Source organism: Theropithecus gelada, chromosome 9 (genome assembly GCF_003255815.1).
Source record: "Theropithecus gelada isolate Dixy chromosome 9, Tgel_1.0, whole genome shotgun sequence".
Classification (NCBI taxonomy): Eukaryota; Metazoa; Chordata; class Mammalia; order Primates; family Cercopithecidae; genus Theropithecus; species Theropithecus gelada.
Genome location: NC_037677.1, coordinates 64,722,964 through 64,729,881, shown reverse-complemented (window position 1 = coordinate 64,729,881; position 6,918 = coordinate 64,722,964). Strand labels below are relative to the sequence as shown.

General features: G+C 42.8%; 1 protein-coding gene across 3 annotated transcripts in view; it reads left to right on the top strand.

The window, feature by feature from the left end:
- The first annotated feature begins 2,477 nt into the window (after window positions 1-2,477).
- Window positions 2,478-6,918, top strand: part of HK1 (hexokinase 1) — a 130,910-nt gene continuing 126,469 nt past the window's right edge. For 2 of the 3 annotated variants that reach the window (XM_025395785.1, XM_025395782.1), the window contains exon 1: window positions 2,478-2,602. The gene's annotated coding sequence lies outside the window, so the exon portion shown is untranslated. The remainder of the gene's footprint in view (window positions 2,603-6,918) is intronic. The other variant, XM_025395783.1, reaches the window with a different exon arrangement.

The window sequence follows — 6,918 nt, the reverse complement described above, 5'->3', positions numbered from 1 at the left end:
TGAGGTGCTGATATTTCTTCTGGGAGGCTTACTTGGTAACACCATACTTTGTTGATGGAATAAGGGATGCAGAGTCAGAAGCAGCTTGAGCATTTTTCTCGAGTCCAAACTTCCTACCAACAGGGGGAAATATATGGGATATCTTCTAAAATATCCTTAACAGATTATCCAGATTTCTTTGGAATACTTCCAGTAACTGAGCATTTCCCACACGATCTACAGCTCTTGCTTTTGAACAGCTGGAGTTGACTGGAAGTCCTTCTGACTTCTGAGCTTGGTTCCTCCCATACACCCCACTGATCTCCATTCTACCCTGCAGAACTATGTGGAATTGGCCTATCCCTGACCATTTCTCCAGTGGACTTCCTCTCTCTGTCCTCTCTTCCCCACTTTACCTGAACTGCCTGTGCCTTTCTGTTTTGCACATAGTTATCTGTATGAGTTTTACATCTGGCCAGATAGATTGTAAACTCTTTGTCAAACACATTCTTGTATTGCTCTAGTGAACCTAGCACTGTGCCATTCCTATCAAATACTTACTTGTGGGAGGCATGATTGAAAAAATAGCACTTTTCAAGAAATTTTCTTCAGAAAAAGTATAGACTGGGTGTGGTGGCTCACACCTGTAATCTCAGCTCTTTGGGAGGCCAACTCAGGAAGATTGCTTGAGGCCAGGAGTTCAAGATCAGCTTGGGCAACATATCAAGACCCCCATCTGTTCAAAAAAAATTTTGTTTTAATTAGTTGAATGTGGTGGTGCACACCTGCAGTCCCAGTCACTCAGGAGGCTGAGGTGGGGTGTATCTCTCGAGTCTAGGTTCCAGGTTACAATGAGCTATGACTGCACCACTGCACTCCAGCCTGGGCAACAGAATGAGACCTTGCTTCTTAAAAAAAAAAAAAAGAGAGAGAGAAAGAGAAAGAAAGGAAAGAAAGAAAGAAAGAGAAAGAAAGAAAAAGAAACAAAAGAGAAAGAGAGAAAGAAAAGAAAGGAAGAAAGGAAGGAAGGAAGGAAAGAAATTGTCAACTCTTGTTATTGTCATGGGAAACAAACTGAAAAGAATAATCGAGTGATTTTATTTTTATTTATTTGCTTAGTTACATACTTAATTATGACAACTCCACAGAGTGTTCTTGCTGTCTCTTCAAAAGATTATGGCTTTGGCCAGGCGTGGTGGCTCATGCCTGTAATTCCAGCATTTTGGGTGGCCAAGGCAGGCAGATCACCTGAGTTCAGGAGTTCGAGACCAGCCTGGCCAGCATGATGAAATGCGTCTCTACTAAAAATACAAAATATTGTAAAAATACAAAAAAAAAAAAAAATAGCCAGGCATGGTGGTGCATGCCTGTGATCCCAGCTACTTGGGAGGCTGAGTCAGGAGAATCACTTGCACCTGGGAGGTGGAGGTTGCAGTGAGCTGAGATCGAGCTACTGCACTCCAGTCTGGGTGACAGAATGAGACTCCATCTCAAAATAAAATTTAAAAAAAGGGTTTTGGATTCCAGCTCTAAGTGTCACCATTTGCTGAAGCAGGATGTCCAGATGGAGTGAAGGGGGATGAGTCTAAAGACCGAGAGAGAGGCCAGCTAGGGCTGGGGGTAATGAGGGAGCTGAGGGTTCCTTGGGACATATTTTTTATACTTTCTTTTTTGTTGTTTTTTGAGACAAGGTCTCACTCTGTCACCCAGGTTGGAGCATGGTGGCGCAATCATGAATCACTGCAACCTTGACCTCCTGGGCTGAAGGCATTCTCGCATCTCAGCTTCCCAAGCAGCTGGGACCGCAGGCACATGCCACCATGCCAGCTAATTTTTAAATTTTTTGTAGAGGCAGGAGTCTCACTATGTTGCCCTGACTTGTCTCAAACTCCTGGCCTCAAGTGATCCTCCTGCTTTGGCCTTCCAAAGTGCTGAGATATATAGTCATGAGTCACCGTGTCTGGTCCATACTTTCAACACAAATGTATGGTGGTACTGCTGTGAACAGGTCCTAGATTTATCAAAATTATCTCTTTTTTATTTTAAGGTTATATCTCTTTAGATAAATGGCGTATGAATGTTTTAAATGTATCTTTTTTATATTTTGAAGTTATGCCTCTTTGGAGAAATGTTTCACCTTATCAGGTTTCATCTTAATCAACTGAAAACCTTGCTGTCCTTATTCTCTTTCCCCAGTTCTCCCATTTTATGGTAAGACATCCTCAGCTTCCAGTCCCTCTTTCCCCTGGTTCTGCCAGGGATCTTTCTCTTTGCTGTCTTTCCCGGACAAGTGATCTGACCCGTAGATTCAGGTTGTTGTGCCACTAAGTTCTTCCATGACCTGGTCTCTCAGCACATGTTTGGCAGGTTAGGGGAGGTCACCCAGTCCCTTCTCACCCAGCCCTGGTCTCTTACAAGAAAAAGGAGCCCCAAGGTATCTAGGCAACCTTGCACATTCTGACTAATTGATCGCATCATAGAATCCTTGAACAAGCACCAGAACTCCAGAGGGGGCAGACATCTGTCTTGCTGTGTTTGGACAGGCCAGCCCCTGAAACATCTTGGGCAATGGAGGGTTAACTTCTCAAAGTTTAGTAGGCAAGACCAGCAACCATGCAACAAGGTAAACTGTCCTCGTGAGAGCTCCAAAGACTTTATTTTTCTCTCTCTTTTTTCAAGGCAGGGTCTCGCTATGTTATCCAGGCTGCTCTCAAACTCTTGGGCTCAAGCAATCCCCCGACCTTAACCTCCCCAGCAGCTGGGACTACAGGCACACTCCACTGCACCTAGCTGACTTTTCCTTCTAAGCATCTTCGGCTGGGCATGGTGGCTCATGCCTGTAAACCCTGCACTTTGGGAGGCCGAGGTGGGTAGATCACTGGAGGTCAGGAGTTCGAGACCAGCCTGGCCAACATGGTGAAACCTCATCTCTACTAAAAATACAAAAACTTAGCCAGGCATGGTGGCAGGTGCCTGTAATCCCAGCTACTTGGGAGGCTGAAGCAGGAGAATCACTTGAACCCAGGAGGTGGAGGTTGCAGTGAGCCAAGATTATGACACTGCACTCCAGCCTGGGTGCACAGCGAGTCTGTCCTAAAAAAAAAAAAAAAAAAAGGGAAGAGAGAGCATCTTTATCTTCATTTTTTTTTTTTTTTGAGACAGAGTCTCGCTCTGTCACCGAGGCTGGAGTGCAGTGGCCGGATCTCAGCTTACTGCAAGCTCCGCCTCCCGGGTTCACGCCATTCTCCTGCCTCAGCCTCCCGAGTAACTGGGACTACAGGCGCCCGCCACCTCGCCCGGCTAGTTTTTTGTATTTTTTTTGGTAGAGACGAGGTTTCACCATGTTAGTCAGGCTGGTCTCGATCTCCTGACCTCGTGATCCGCCCGTCTCGGCCTCCCTAAGTGCTGGGATTACAGGCGTGAGCCACCGCGCCCGGCTTTATCTTCATTTTGTAGCCTTAAGTGTTACGTTCTCCCAGTAACATTTTGCCCAAAAAGAGTTGATGAATATAGATTTAAGAATAAGATTTTCCCCATGATGCTGCCTTTCCCGAACAAGTGAGTTCATTCTCATTTGTCTTTCTTCAGAAATCTTTTATCTGTCTTTCTCCCATTAGCTGGAATGGGTGCTCCATGAGAATAAAGACTTAGGTTTCATTTTTCCTGTTGTCCCCAGAGCCTACCATACTGGCTGGCATTGAGTAGCAATTGAACAGTTTTCTGAATGAAAGACTGAATGCTCAAATAAGCACATGAATTAATTATCACTTTCCTTTGAATCTCTCCATTCTCCTTCCTCACCCAATGGGGCTCAATCCTTACACACCGAAGATATTCTATAAATGATGACTCAATGGATGCCAAGCCCTGTTCTATGCACTGAAGACCCAAAGAAATAAAAGACGTCATCCCTGCTCTGTAAGAATTCATAGGCTAGTAAGGAAAGAAAGATCTATAAATATCTGTAATACAACATGGTAAACAGGAACAAGGTGATGACAGTTCTGACCATTTCCTATATTCTTTAGATCAGGAATGCTCAACCTTTGTGCACATGTATGTGTGTGTGTGCACGTCAATCATGTGAAACCTTGTATTCTTGCTCAGAATAACGTTTTTAAATGCATAAAATACATAGGATTACAAGGGAAATTAATAGTGTGAATTACATTTATTAAAATGTTAAAGTGGCACTATGGTAATAATACATGTGTGTGTTTATTAATGCATTATGTGGCAAGATCCAGCAGGAACCTAATAACAGCGACAATTTTGAAGTTCTTATTTTTTTTTCTTTTTTTGAGATGGAGTCTCTCTCTGTTACCTAGGCAGGAGTGCAGGATCAGTGTCGCGATCTCGGCTCACTGCAAGCTCCGCCTCTCGGGTTCATGCCATTCTCCTGCCTCAGCCTCCCGAGTAGCTGGGACTACAGGCGCCAGCCACCACGCCTGGCTAATTTTTTTGTATTTTTAGTAGAGACGGGGTTTCACCGTGTCAGCCAGGATGGTCTCGATCTCCTGACCTCATGATCCACCCTCCTCGGCCTCCCAAAGTGTTGGGATTACAGGCGTGAGCCACTGCACCCGGCCCCATATTCTTTTTTAAAGATTTCATTTCTCTATTGACATTCTTTATCTTTTCATCCATTTTGTCTTTTATTTTTATTTAACATAATTACGAAAAAGCATCTTAAAGTCCTTGTCTGCTAATTCCAACATCTGGGTTACCTGTAGGACTGTTTTTGTTGTCTATTTTTTCTCTTGCTTACAGGTCACATTTTTCTACTTGTTTGCATATATTATATATTTTTAATATTATGCATAAATAGCCATAAAGTCTGATGTAGATATTATTTTTCACCAGAGAGAGAACACTCTTTCTTCTCTCTGGCAGCTAAGGTGATGAACTGATCACTTTGATCCAGTCTGATATTGAGCTGGATCAGTTTACTTTTTGTTTCAAATATCAGCTGAGCATGGTGGCTCATACCTGTCATCCTAGCACTTTGGTAGGCTGAGGCAGGATGATCATTTGAGCTCAGGAGTTCAAGACCAACCTGGGCAACATAGTGAGACCTCATCTGTATTTTTTTAGTTTTTCAAATTTAATTTAAAAAATGGTTTCGGCCAGGTGCAGTGGCTCACGTTTGTAATCCCAGCACTTTGGGAGGTCAAAGCAGGCAGATCACCCGAGGTCAGGAGTTTGAGACCAGCCTGGCCAACATGGTGAAACCCCATCTCTACTAAAAATACAAAAAGTACCTGGGCATGGTGGCACACACCTGTAATTCCAGCTACTTGGGAGGCTGAGGCAGGAGAATTGCTTGAACTCAGGAGGCAGAGGTTGCTGTGAGCTGAGATGGCACCACTGCACTCCAGCCTGGGTGACAGCAAAACTCTGTCTCAAAAAAAAAAAAAAAAAATTTCAAATATCTTAGAGTCGTGACTGTCTTGTGTTTATTACAGGCCCTTTTTTCAAGCAGCCTTCTCTTTCTCAAATACAACAATATTATAGGATATCTTTCTCTGAATTTCAATCTAGCCTTCTCTACTGCCCAGAACTTAGCAAAAATCCTGTGGGGTGAACTGGCAGGTGAGGAAAACCAGCTATGCATTTGAAGCTTCTCCAGATTCTACTCTGTCTAGCCAGCTCACATGACCAGAAAAGCTGACTGGTTTCTTATTCTCTCTGAGTAGGCTTGTCTCTATTCTGGCAAGTCTAATCTCCCCAACCCATGCCAAGACTCAACAAATGCCCTCATAGAGGAAAGCAGTCACGAATCTCCACTCACTTTGCAAGGGTCCCTTCTGCTCTGGAATTTAGTTCCATTAGATTTCCAGCCTTCCAGTGTCTCTAAAAAGAAATATATATGTTTTTTAGTTTATCCATATATATTTTTTCTAATTGCCATAGGGGACACAATGGTCTACTGTTCCCCTCTTACATCCTACATCCTAACCACCAATTCTAAATATTTTAAATTCCCATTACAATGTCTTATTTTACTCATGAGTTATTTAAAAAAAACAACAACAACAACTTTTAAGGCCGGACGCGGTGGCTTACGTCTGTAATCCCAGCACGTTGGGAGGCCAAGGCGGGAGGATAGCTTGAGGCCAGGAATTTGAGACCAGCCTGGGCAACATGGCGAGACCCCATCTCTACTAGATTTAAAATAAATAAATAAATAAAAATTTTAAAAGGAAAAAAAAGCTTAAGTTTGTACATTTATAATTTCCAAGTATATTGTTTTAAATTTGATCATTTTGTTAATTTTTAACTTAATTGTGTGTTGATCTATGGCCTATATCAGGGATTAACTACTTATTTCTGTAAAGGGCCAGGCAGTCACAATTGTACGCTCTGTGGGCCCTATGATCTGTGCTGTTATAACAAAAAAGGAGCCATAGACAACATGTAAATGAACGGGTATGGCTTGGTTCTAATAAAACTTTATTTTCAAAAATAAGTGGCAGGCTGGATTTGTCCTGCAATTCAGTTTGTCAATCCCTGGTCTAAATTATCTTAATTATTTACAAATTTATTACAACTTGCTTTATAAATATGTTTGCTTTGAAATTTGAATGCTTTTCATGTGCACTTAAAATATATTCTGTATTAGCTGGGCACAGTGGCTCATGCCTGTAATCCCAGCACTTTGGGAGGCTGAGGCAGGTGGACCGCCTGAGGTCAGGAGTTGAGACCAGCCTGACCAACATAGTGAAATCCTGTCTCTACTAAAAATACAAAAAAATTAGCTGAGCGTGGTGCTGGGCACCTGTCACCCCAGCTACTCAGGAGGCTGAGGCAGGAGAATTGCTTGAACCCAGGAGGCAGAGGTTGCAGTGAGCCAAGATCACATCATTGCACTCCAGCCTGGGCAACAAGAGTGAAACTCCTAAAAAAAAAAAAAAAAAAAAAAAAAAAAAAAAAAAAAAA